The sequence below is a fragment of the Cyprinus carpio genome, chromosome B1 (assembly GCF_018340385.1).
Source record: "Cyprinus carpio isolate SPL01 chromosome B1, ASM1834038v1, whole genome shotgun sequence".
Lineage (NCBI taxonomy): Eukaryota > Metazoa > Chordata > Actinopteri > Cypriniformes > Cyprinidae > Cyprinus > Cyprinus carpio.
In genome coordinates, this window is record NC_056597.1 from 27,994,931 (window position 1) to 28,009,021 (window position 14,091).

Sequence of the window (14,091 nt, forward strand, 5' to 3'; positions counted from 1 at the left end):
AAAATAAAAAAAGGTCTTCAAACAAGGTACACAAGGAACATGATTCACACTTTGCTTCACAAATCTACATCCCAGACAAACGCTGTTTTATTTTGTGTTTTTTTTGCTCGGTTGATTTGTCTTATATAATCTGTCATGCCCAACAAACTAATCAAAGACCTCGTAGGGCAAAAATATAAACCCCCTCCTTTTCAAAATTCTTGATCTTTTAGTGGCATGTCTTTACTAATGGATCAATATGTGTTCACAAATTATGGTTCATAGTCATGTCTTACTATTTATATCCGTTTAGCCATGATGCAGCCGATTGTCCCTTTAGATGTCCCACCAGTTGCCCAGATCCTCCAATTAACCACCCCACATCCACAGGCCCTCAGGACCCAGCCTTAGAGTCTGCAGGAGGTCTATTCCAGTGCGCTGCAGCAGCTTTCCTCATCTCACCTCTCTATCCTGGAACAGCGAGCATCAGTGAGTTTCGACCAAGTCTTCATGGCGAAAGGCCATATTGGCGACACAGCGGTACAGACACACAGACTTCCCCCCTTTGGAAAGTGGGCCTCCTTGTAATGAGGTGGACACATTTCCGTGACATGCATTGGTCATTCTGCATGAGGGGAAAAGGCAAACAGGACCAATGAGAAATAACACAGGTGGTATGAAGCATAATCTAACGAAAACAGAAATGTTCTCTTCATGAATGATTCAAGTACTATAATCTTTATTGTTTCATGCCATTATTGTAAAAGACACATCCTAGGTCTGCAACATAATAACTAAATAATAAAATACACAAAATAAACATTATTGACCTTGCTGAGAAAAAAACAAAGGAAAACAAATTTGATCGATTAATCGCTACCCCCCTCATTCTTACCCCCTTCTATTGCAGAACCACGATGAAAAAACAGACCAGTGTCTTGCCATTTACAGTATGCAAATGACATTTAAAACCCAACGTGGTGAAGTAGTTGCGAAGCGCCTCATCTAATTCCGGTATTCTCTTGTCGATCTCACTCCTTTAGCGTCACTCATTTGGCGTTTTTTACGCTAATTCTGAATTAATATTATGATTTGCTTATAATACATCCTTCTTGTATATGTCTTAAGTGTATCCTATCACTCCTAACCACTCTTGTACACAACATTTAGGCAACGCGTACAGATACTCTCTTTTCTTGTCACTACTGGGGATTCTCATTTTTGTACTTCTGCATCCCTATTCTAATTACCCCGTTCACAGAACGTATTCACGCCTCTACTGCTTCATCAGTTAGCTATTGTGCGTTTGCTTGTTTCTCTTTCGTGCAGTTATGTGAAACGGAGTGATTTGAATCTTGAACTTGTTTTACTGGGAGGGCACCATGTGTTTTCATAGCCAAGTGATTTAGATACACAATAAAAGTGGGCTCTTTGATTTCATGCGGATTTAACTGAGTAAATAATCATGAACAATTACCCTCTTATTGTCCTCCTTTATTCCTGTTCAGGAGTTACTTTACTAACTGTATATGCAATTCATTTCCATACTACAAATCAGCGCAGGGCTAGGAACTATGACTGCAGGATGAAATGGAAAACTCACAGCTATTGCACACAGTAATTTTCCATTTAACACAATTTTTTTTTATGAAATGGCACCTGCTAAAAGCGCTGCTGCTACATTCGCCAGAAAAAACAGTCTCCTGTTATGCAAAGCTACCTCGCCGGTTACTAGATGTCGCTCTCCTGTGACTGCTTCCTATGTTTTCCCCCCCTCTTCCCTCCTTCGCTCTACACACCGTTGTGTCTGTATTTAATTAAGATCTGTTGTACAGCTGCACCTACCAGCTAGTTCAGGTCATTTTATTTATTTTGGTGAACATTGTAGTTACTGACACTGCATTATAACGATCTACTTACTAAACTCCCCTTATTTCACTTCCTTCACGTCCCGAGTAGATCTCGTATTCGTCAGATGACGTCGGATTGTAAGTATCGTTAATGCCTGATAAGCACAATTCATGCCTGTTAAACATCATCTCCTCTTGTTGACTAAAGGAGCACCGTAGGCTTCTATAACGGTTTTATAGGGTCAGCCCTCTCATTTCAACCTCCCACGGCCACTCCCGCGGCTTAGAGCTTGCTCATGCAGCATCTTCCACTTGGTGGTTCTAAGTCAGCTCGCAATATGACCTTTAGGTGTACCATCTCGCAGCCCCTAATCAAAACCCACGGACCCCCGGCGTCGATCGTCTCCCCCGCTTCCATAATATAAGAGCTCTGACAGCTTTTTGCTTACACCTTCAGTGACGCGCCACTTGGATCCGGTCGTGACGCTACCACGTGGAGCCTATGCATCCAGCGATAAATGATACTTCCGTGACCATTAAAGTTTTCTATCAATAGCCGCCTGCTGTTTGCCAGACTATACCTGTTACCCTGCCGTAGATCAGTATGTGTCTAATTAAGGATCCTCGGTTTGATTGCTTGATATAAGTATTGTTGTGTAATGACCTACTTCTAAGCATCCCTTTATATTATTTTTTCTTCATTTCTAGCTACTTGTTTTTTCTCGTATTATCATGATTCTCGCATCTTTTTACAAATTCCTATGACTTCAGGTACTGGATTTGTTTTTTTTTTTAATGTTTTTTTATTTATTTACAAAAAACATTTTTTTTTTTTCTAAATTTCATCGGAAACCACGTTCTCACCATTTTAACTGATAGGAACTTTTATCGCTATAATAGATATACCAATTTCTTACACATTTCGAGGGGAATTAATATTTTCACATTGGGGGAAAAGCATTCCACATTTATGCTATATTTTTGTGTTTGTTTTAATAATAAAAGATACACACAAAGTCAGATTAAAATAATTACACCAAACAGGGTTATCCTGAATATTTTAAAATTAAAGCACACATACAAAAAATGTAATGTGAACTTAATATATAAATGATTTTAATTTACATAATTTTAATATGTAACTTTTTACCATGCATGAGACACATCCAAAAATAAACAATGTAATTGTATAGGCTAATTCACATAAGTAATGTCACAATTGCAAAAAAACAAAAAAAAAAGGAGAAGAGAGGAGAATTCTCTCAACCATTTGAAATATTAAACATTGGGTTAAGAACTTGGTTGCAAACATCTGCTATTGATGTTCAAAATGCGCTAAACACGTAATTCTCACCAGGTGAACATAAATATTCATTCCGGCCTCTCCTCCAGTGACATCTACCTCCTTCTCTTCAGTGGCATCCAACTCATCTCTCTTGCTCCATTAGACACTGAGATATATGTAGTGTCCAAGCGTGACAAACTGTTCTAGCCGCCCAAAACACCCTAACGGATCATCTACAGACACTCACCACAACAATCTACTTCAATATCTTCTTCATCTGAGGATTCTGAAACTGGGACCGTCACGCGGCTGAGATATTCTCACGGCACACTCTGGGGCTATTGATAGTTGGAGCGTGGACAGAAGGAGGCATCTCTGGATTATATATTTCTTCTGTTTCTGCAGTGTCAGAGCTATAAGAAACAAAACAGAAATCAGGAAGGATGATTTTCATAACCAGCGTATGACAAAAATGTTGAGTTAGGAATCGAAATAGTTTTGCCCATTTTACCGCTGTTTGGATGCATTCATCACTGCAAATCCAGGGCACCTGCAATGTGTCCTTACTCAGTTTCATCTTCATTCAGTAGGGTATTGTCATCAATCTTCCCAGCAACTGCACTGGTCCCCCCTCTATCATTAACTTCTCATCATCCCAACTACCCTATCAATCTGAAGAAGCCTCCACAAGCTCATTTGCCCCCAGAGCTTCAGTTTTCTCTCCATCCATAGTTTCTCAGTGCTTTTTTTTTTTTCCTGAACGTCTTTGTACATTGTGTGATGTCACCCAAAGTGAACATCATTAGACTAAAGCCGTATCTTCCCGGTTTTGTTCATCTCGGGAGATGTGTCTGTATCCCCCCGCCGCCTGTCCTCTCAGGCATTTCATATGAAATTCACTTCTACTGCTACTCCATCGCTGTCAGTTCATTGGTAGAAAACATCACCACTTTCTCTGTGGGCGATCTGGCATGAGCAGCTATCTCAATATCAACAGCTGGGATCCAATAATTTCCTCATTATGTCCCTCCGCAGTTGTAACGGCAAGAAATGTCAGGCATTGGTCTGGAATGTCCTCTACCATTCTCGTTTTGGGAATCACTATTCTGTAACACACTGCTTGTCTACTTGAGTTCTCCGAACAATGCACGAGTAAGCTAGCATGTCTCCACATGACAACAGGTGACCCTACTTGCTTGTCAGGATACCTCCCTGTCTTTAGTCTTGTTTATAGCAGAGACTTCTCTGCTTTTTTCTTACCAACAGATGCCTGTCTTATTGAGCACCTTCACTTGCTATTCATCATTAATTTACTACTCTCGTCTTCACTTTTCCCTCCTGGATTTTTGAAGGCTTCTTAACTAAAAAGCCGTGTCCGCAGGCTGATGTTAGCGGCTGCTGACTTCTCCTACTTGATCATTAGTCAGAAGAACTACACGCGAGGCTTATACATTGAAGAGTGCTGATGGAAAATTTGGTCACTGATATTGTTCCTTTTGCCTGCTGCTTAGATATTTAAGTGAGAATTCAGCGTTGTCTGTGAAATTGCTGGTCTAGCATCTGCTTCTTTCCATTTCTGTTGAGTCTTTCTCCTGCTGTGTATTTGGTTGTTGCTTATTACCCTGCTCCATCTCACCGTCTTTCTTAGTTTTTTCCCACTCACAATCATCTTGTGCTGAAGGCGGGCAATTTCTCTGCACTGTTGCGCAAGTGCAGCTACATATAGCGGCGTTTTAGACCTAGGGGGTCTACCACGACCACGTTTACAATACCAGTGTATTTTGTTGTTCACTGTCAGTGTTCAACAGAGGCCTTTTCTTACTGATAGGTGAAGAAATGTCTTTTTTTTGTTTCTCTTTCACACCTGCGGCTGATGCTTTTCTGTTCGCGCATTGGTAATGCGGGTACTGACTCTACGTGCGTTTGAAGTTGATGTCTTACATCTTCACAGTGGGGATCATCACACTTTGATATCCTCGGTTGAACCTGATCATGATTTTCTAGGTTTTCAAACTTTGTATCCCCATTCACTTTCTGACTTTGAGGTTGTAAGCCTCCGCCTTCTCGTCTTTCTCTGGTTTGGTGGTGCTCACTAGCATCTTTCACATCATTGCCGAATGGTGTTGTGAACTTTGACTCCCACTCATTAAAGCATCTTGTAAAAAGTTGAAGACTTCAATTCTTGCATGTCTGCAAGGTCGGGCATGATCAGATTGTGGGCAGGGCGATGAGGTCAGGCTGTGGATGTGGGTAGGAGGAATCAATCATCGAGCTTAGAGGGAAGTCCAATTTCAGTGGTGACTCAGAAAGCCACAAGGGAAGGTTTGCATTTCTAGGTCCTGTCTGTGTGTATTCTTGTGTAGAACATCACTGTCTCCTTATCTGAGTTCAAGGGGGGAAAGGCATCGTAGTAGTTTGAATTCTGGCCTGTCGTCCAGTATGACTGATCATACCAAGGCTTGACATTTCACCTGCGGCTGGAGAAGGGTTAGCTGGGACACCTGTGGCTTTTGGGGTTAAAAACAAGTCTTCTACCAGTGAGGGGGTGGAGTTTCTTCCCAGCCCAGATCTTCTCTTTTTAAGTGGTCCGGTCCAGGTGACTGAGTCACGAATGTATTGGATCTTGACTGATTTTGAAAGCCTGAGTGGTCTAAAAAACAAGGAGTAAGGTCAGGAATAAAGTGCTCAATGACACATAAAATATATATATAATATTATATATATATAAAGGAAAAGTTGATACATATATATATTAAATTTTTATTCACAATTTTTTAAAATAAAATATATAAAAAAAAATAGAATATTGAATATTGATTAAATTAAAAAAACCATTAATATAAAAACAAAAATACTGGTAAAACTATATATACTTAAAAAATATGGAATTAAATTTTATCATGATATTTTACATCAATATTGTATTAAGTAGTAGTAAATTTGAATATTTCACAAAACTAAAAATGCAAACATAAAAAATTAAAGAAAAAATTTAATAATAATGAATTATCATAAATAAAATTTTAAAATATAATTTTTTTAACCTTTTCAAGATAAAGTATTAAGGTTAAAATTAAAACATTTTTTAATTAAAATTTATAATTTGAAATTTTTTTTTAATTTGGAAATAAGACATTGAGACAAGAACTTTTTAACAAATATATTTTCAATTTTCTTATCTGGCTCTTTTTAATTTAAACTAATTTTAATACACTGTTGTTTGTAAGCAAAGAGACTGACTCAATGTCTGTTTGAGAAAGAAGTATATATTCAAACATAGAGAAAAATTGAACAAAATATTTTACTGGAGTAAAGTGACCAACACCTTGTCATCAAGATCCCTTAACATCAATTAATTTAATCTAAAAACGTGAACTGTTTAATATATCTAGATACTATTGATATAAACCAAAGACATTTTTACTTAAAGAAAAGTATTGGGTTAACCTGAAGAGGACCAAGCTGCTCTTGCTCATCCAGACTTCTGTCTATTGGCATCAATGGCAGGATGTTTAAATCCATCAACATATCATCCAACATCTTTGCAATATGTTCATCAGATTCATCTGCTTCGGGAGGGCTTGAAGATAAAGTTGGTATTCCCAAAGGGGAGGAGACAGAAATGTGGTGTGGAGTATGAAGACATTTATCTGAAGAGGCATGCGGGAAGAATAGGAGGGTGACAATAGGGCAGAGTTCGCGATGGGGTGAGAATTCCAAGACTGACCTAGTAAGTACACTAGGTGGGCAGCTCTTTACAATAAGAAAAAGAAAAAAATTATGAAATAAACAATGTGGGTGCTCATTTGATAAAGTTTCAAAATGTAGCTTTGTATTATATATGCACTTGTCAATCAAAAATAGTAAACCCTTCAGAGAATTTACGCAAATGTAAGTTTTCTTTGAATTAAATAATCTGAGGTAATAGCGTGTGTGATGATCAAAATTATATCAACCCCCTATTCAACATTGCGTTTTCAACACAATTACAGTAAGCCATTTTGGAAACTATAATGACACTTGACGTGATTAGCTGACAAGAAGCTTTCCAAGTCCCTGAACAGTTTGCAGAGACAACAGCGCTGTGCAACTTATTACTAACTCTGGCAAACATAAGAAGAAAAAAGCACAATGTCATAAAAGAGAATAAAATACTTTATAAGAGCAACTGAGAAAAAAAAACATTTTGTTTTACTACCAAAGACTTTGCAAGATGATTCTTGATGTAAGGGCGGGGTGGTAAAAAAATCAATGAAGAATATACAACGAACAGCAAACAAGCAATGACCTTCCAGGATTGGGGTCAAGCAAGGAATGGGGCAATTAGGGGTCAGCGTTTCCGTGGACGGTTATTTACAAAGTGAAAATATTCTCTACAAAAATTACTGGTTTTGGGTTGTAGAACTTTTTGTGCACCCTGAATGTTGTAGTCCATCCAATTTGATATTTTATTTAACATACTGAGAATCACTCAAATATGTATTCATAATTATACGTTTTAATTGTATATAGTATCTAGTGATGCCTAGGTTGAACTTTTTTCATAACTTTTTGTGCACAAGCATAATAATGTCTTACAGGTCCAGTGGGTTAATAATTTGGAATGTGATCACACTTTTATGTAATAACACGGTGTGTGTACCACGTGTGTGTGTGTAGAAAATATTTCAGCTTAATCTTATTTTTTTTCTTATATATATTTTTTTCTTTCCTCAGGATGCATGATTTTCAGGATGTGTTATCTATATTTCAATATATCTATATAACCTCCTCTTTTATTATTTGTCTAAAATTGTGTTATAAATTTAGATTTAAAGATAATCCCTACCTGAGTTTGAAGTCCACACTCCTTTCATTTCTTCTGGTTTACTTCCTCGTGATCTAGACCTTGTACAGAAACGAGAAGGTTGCTCTCCCACGCAAGCTCCGCTCCTGCCTCCAGTTTTATACGAAATTTAAGCTGGTCCAATTGGCCTCCGTTGTTTTCAGGCAGTAGCCCACTTTTTTTTGCTGTTATCTGCCTCTAAAAGTTTCTCGTGAGTTTTTTTGCCTGAAACATTCATTTGCTGTTTGCGAGTTGAATTTTTTTAACTGTCTTTCCTCTCTTTGTGCCATTTTCCACCCTCTTCTTAGCCTTTGTTTTTCTGATGCTTTTATTAACATATTCTTCTTGTCATGACATCGCGGTAAGGAATAGTGTCTTACTCTACCACGTTCCTCGGCCTTAAAGCGGTCTGTATTGATGGACTAAGCTTCATCAAGTAATGCCAATGATTACAAATCATCTTCTAAATTCCATAGGCCACAAGCTTAAGAGCTGCTGGACTGCACAGCGGAGTACTTGGGAGAGGGGTAATGCCTTATCCTATGAATAGGCTCCGAAACAGATTTTCCCACCGTGGGCAAGTAAGCTCCAGGTCGCAGTCGAGAGCCCTACCTCTGCAGGTCCTGGGTATCCATTTCAATGCGAGCGCAGATCTCTCTCCTTATGGGCCACAACATCCTCAAAACTCCTTTCGCCCCGTGCACTCTCTTCATTTCAAAAAGGTTTTTTAAGGTCCAAGTCTGAAGTCAGCAAGCACATTACCGGGGGGATCCCCTCATGGTTCGCGCTCTGTCTGCGTGTGCTCTCGCATCTATCCCATCCCCCTATAGGTAAGAGTGAGACTTCACCTGACACAACCAGTGCAGTGTGAGTAAGGCGCAGCATTAAGATATCGCTATCTGAATGACCACGGCGAACGGTGGCTTCAGGATGTAGCCTGTTCAAGTGGGGGGCAGAATGGCGGCGCGTCAAGCCTTGAGGTTGCCAAGCATGCGGAATGTAAGAAAGAAGACTCTGGGTGACCACATAGGGGCGAGGCGTCCGTAGTGTACGGGCGTAGACTGGAACGCGGCGCTGCACCCGTGTGAGAGTCTGACATCAGTGACACCCTGCATAGGTTAAAATAATGTTTTTTAATGATAACACGCACAGAAGAGCAAAAGCCATAGGGGGACACATCCAATATTGTGTCAAATAGGAAAGCTATAGAGATTCTTATGGCAAAAAAAAAATTCTAATTTTTCAATTCTAAACTGTGCCAAATTTGAAATTGATGTTTAAATTACAAATACGGCCGAGCTAAGACAACTCCACTTGCGCAAGAAAAAAAAACTAAACAAACATCACTCTGGTATCAACAAATAGAATAAAAGAATCGAATCAGAATCAGTGCTTTGACGTGTCGTGAACAAAAGAAAAGTTCTTAGGCGGTGAACCTACGAACGAGGTTCATTTACGAGTATTTACACAATTGCTTTCATGTAATTTTGATGTCTCGGGCCACTGACCCTGGGCTCTGTGACTAAAATTTAATCGCTATAGAAAACAATTATGGAAAGGTCATAAGCAATGACATAATCGAGGGTGCGTGGTCATATGTGATTATGTTTTACAAGGGGTGTCTAGTTTTCTCACAGGCTGACACAGCTCTTTCCACGGAGACACAGCCCCAGAGCCGGTTTATCGTCTGACTCGTGCTATCTTAACCGGTCTGGTCCTGGCGAGAAGGATCTGTGTCGACAAGCGCAAGACACGGCTCGCCGCTGCTGCCCGTGCGCTTCGCCATTTCTGAAGTCTCACACCGAAAGCAGGGAACTAGCCCGCAAAGAAGTCTGGACATGCCGATAGGACGCAGCCTGCCAAGTGCTGGGGATGAGGCAACTTCAGAAGACCTAAACACATTTAGTAACTCTTCAAAACAACAGTTAAAAGTGTTAGCCATCCAGAAATAACAGCTCTCGTCAGTTTTTTTGCAAGGATAAGAGTTACCTTGCTGCTGTGCTCTATCAATTCAGATCCAAAGCTGCTGATAGTGAAATTTAGTTTATTTTTTTTATTTTTCGTTTAGATATATTGCGGGTAAATATTGAGCGACGCCTGTTAGGACTAACGTCAGGTAGACTGGTCGCGCAGTTGAACACGTCCTCTCAGGTTGTTTGGATTAAAAAAAAAAAAACAAAAAAAAAATTGGCCCCCCCAAAAAAGAGAAAAAAAGTTGGGGGCCTTACGCTCAACCATAACGTTTACTCTCAATCTCTTACAAAGTCACCTCTGAGCCGCGGAATCGCGAAGGAGTCATCTGGTATTAATACATGCGAGCCTCTTGTGTTCAAACGCTAAGCTGCACGTTTGTTCCTCAAACTTGCTAGCACGACACCCATCATTCTAATCCCAATATAGGACAGCGGAAACATTATTTTACAAGTACGCAAACACAGGGGATGCTTGCGTAGGGACACGTGAGGCCTGCATGTGCATCACGAAGCATCAAGACATCAGCGTCAGTCAAGCGACTGCTCTCTAGAGCTCACTCATCATCTTTTAGTCACGCGAATCTTTTTGAATCAGTTTCACCAAAAAGATTCATTCAGGATGGCCCCTCCCTTCGCACCGTGACGGCACGGAGATGGCTCTATGGGTAGAATCGTCTGAAGAGATCTTTGTTGAATTTGTCATCCACAGGAAGTCAAGAGACGACGAGCTTTCGTCAAAATATACCGCGTTTCGCGATCTTATGTGGTGTCGTCGTTTAAACTTGGTTTGTATCAGTGTTCTGGAGCAAGGGGGTCTCACTATGGTCTTAAAATATGGGCAAAATAAGCCATATTATTCAGCTAGCAGCCTACTAACGCAACATACTTTAGCATGCATTTTAAATTCAACCTCCTTCAAAGCTTGTTTTATTTTCCCTCAATTCTCTTTCTGTTACCTGAAAAAGCCCTGGACATATATGAGGTAGGCCTGGATTTTAAGAAACGTGATGTCCTAAATCTAGAAAGGTCGTGGTAGCCTAATTAAAACATCTTAAAAGTCCTGGGCATTTTCAATAAAAATTTTTGTCTAGTTTTGCCAAGCACACTAAAATATCTAGGTAGAAATTATGACACAATAACTGACAACTCGTGTAAATTGCCTCTTTGGTAAAAAGGGATGGGAACATTGCCTGGGGACAATAGTTAGAAACAAAATCCTTGCGATAAAGCCACTGTTCAGATTAACTTTCAAGTAATCTTATGAGATGACAACTAGCATGTTAAGGTTCAACGTGTGTCCTGCCCTAGTATGTCTGAATACGTTTAACGCATCAGTTGATCAGTCAAAAAATGATACAATGGTCAGTCAAACATATTCCCTCTGTATAGCAGCAGTCCCAGGCTGTATAATGGGTTACTTACCTTTTCTCAATTACTTCATTACACTGATATGCTGAAAATGAAGACATTCTAATCAAATATTAAATTGTGTTAAAACACTCTTTGAAACCACACAAAAATTCACTGTCAGAACTCTGGACAAAAAGAAAAAAAAAAAAAACATTCTTTTTATTAAAAACCAAACAAAACAGTATTGCTAAGTTACAATATTCGATCCATGAGAGACAGGGTGCAACAGTTAAGCCCCCAGGTAAAGTTGTGAAATATAGGAATTAGGAATCAAGATCCACATGTTAGTGTTGCAGAAACATTCCAACTGACAGCACATGACACAACCAAATAGTTCCCTTTCGGCTTTAATTAAAAGATATAAACCATCAAAACACAGTTTATTTAAAATAAAAACTGATGCATATGCATCACCCACAACACCCCAGAGAAAAAACATTAGCCCCAATCATAAAATATAGAAAAAGAAAGAGTAAACAGAACACAAACCAAGAAGAAAAAAATAATGTAAAATTTACAAATCTTCTCTGGTATATATAGTAAAATTGCTTTTTATTTATTTTTTATCCATCTTATTTTCTCTCATCAAGCTAGAATCGAAATCTAGCTGAAATCCTGGCCTGAAATGGGATTCAATTTGTCTTGTAATTAAAGATCATTTATCTGCCCTCCCTCAACCCACCCCTGGAACGAATCAATGATTCCTTGAACTTTGTGACGCCACGCCTCCTGTATCAGCACTCGGACTTCTTGCTCAACATCCACTTAGTCAACAGCCGACCTTTCCTTTTTCTGACTGTAGCGTCTCGAAGGACTGGACTGCGGATTGGCAGACAGGGAATTAAAAAGGCATCGGGAAAACAATTCTTAAAAAAAAAAAAAAAAACCCATCCATTACCCCTAGTGCTAAAGTTTCCATTTCGTAAATGTCTACAACAGACTTACTGTGGCATTTTTAATTATGCATGTCTAAAAAGAAGCACTGTACTTATGGTCCGAACAAACAAAAAAATCAAGCTGTACTTTAACAAAAAAAAAAAAAAAAAAAAAAAATGCATATACATCCTCAAATGTACACTCGTTCGCTCTCTACACAGACAGGCACTGAAACCAAGAGGCAGAAGGGTGGCCAAACGTCCCTGTTCACCGCTCATCACAAACACACACTCAAACCACGCGCTGAGCCAGCGAGGCACTCCAAGTATCCAGAGTGGATTTGTGAGACACGGTCATATTTACACATTCATTTACATTCAGACAGATCGAAGACCAGGGCTACAATTTGTCTCAGAGTTAAAGGCTTTTTTTTTAATCTTCTCTGTTCTGGCTGTTTAATTGTACTTATTATAAATGAAGAGTGAGGAACTTTTGAGTTTCTCATCCACAGAGAAGCTAATCACTGTCAGTGAACCAAGACAAAACAAAGGGGGGAAAATATCAGCATCCAAACAGCTGAAATGAATACAACTATACCACCTACCACTAGAGAACTTTCCTTGAATGCTACTGGTTTAAAAAAAAAAAAAAACAACAACAAAAACAAATCTCCCAATCAAATATCCCTCTGCCTCTTTTGTAATGCTTCATCAAGGCGTTTCACTAACAACCACTTCCTAGAGACCGAACACCGCCACGAGATCATCCACAAGAACCACAGATGGATAACTTAAGGGGAATTGGTGGTCGTCTTGTGCTTTCAGAAAACGACAAAAATAGGCCTCATGCCCGTTGCAATGCATCAAGACACAAAACTTAGCGAAAAAGTCTTTATACATTATTTTCTGCAGGCTGCATATGACTGATGCAATTTGGCCATTACCTTTTTATCGATGTGAACCACAAGCAAGGATAAAGCAAAAATAATCAAACACCAACGCCATACTATACTAGTGTTCTAATAGATGCAGAAGCAAAAAATAAAAGGAAATGATTTATAAAAGCTGCAAATAAAGCTAAATGGAGCTTGTAGTCCCTAGTGTGTTCCATTATTTTGACATAAAAATAGTCTGTGTTTGAAGTAGTGGCTGTTCTCAAATCACATTGATCTCAATGAGAGCAGGAGAGTGACAACATGAGAATGTTGAAAACTAACAGAACGTGCGTTGCAATTAGTGGCTATGTGTCCCTTAAGTGATGAGATCAGAGGCTCAGGCATGGGGACAAGTTAAAGGCAGGAGGAAAGGAAAATTCCCACGGCGGGGTTGATGACAACACTATTCAGGTGTTTTTCTGTGGGGAACAGAACACAGGGAAATGATAACGTTGGAAAGGTCAAGAAACGTGGATTACTTTGCTTATATTAAGGATTTACTAATAACCAAAAGGACAATGAATTTCAGTTTAAAAATGTGTCATCAAGAGAGCCTGTGCCCGCGATGTGAAAACTTTTGTGGGTTTGCCAAATTACACAATTCCCACAATCAACAACCCTTGGTTTGTTGTGGCAAAGTTGGAAGCTGACAGATACAACCACCGAAACCAACCTCAGGTCATAGTGGACCACAAGTGGACACAATGAGACAGGGAAGGAGATCAGTTATTTTGGGGAGGTAAAAACTAACTGAAGACAGCAACACTACTAAACGAACCCCCGTGACCCAAAAACCGTGCACGTGAGCTTTGTTTTTGTTTTTACCGTGAACTTTGGGGTCTTTTTTTTTTGTTTGTATTGATGTACTTTTTTCAGTTCGGCTTCTGTTTTCCTTGACTAGTTGTTTGTGTGTCATTGTAAATGTTTTTTAATTTTTAAAGAAGCCTGGGTTCCAAGTC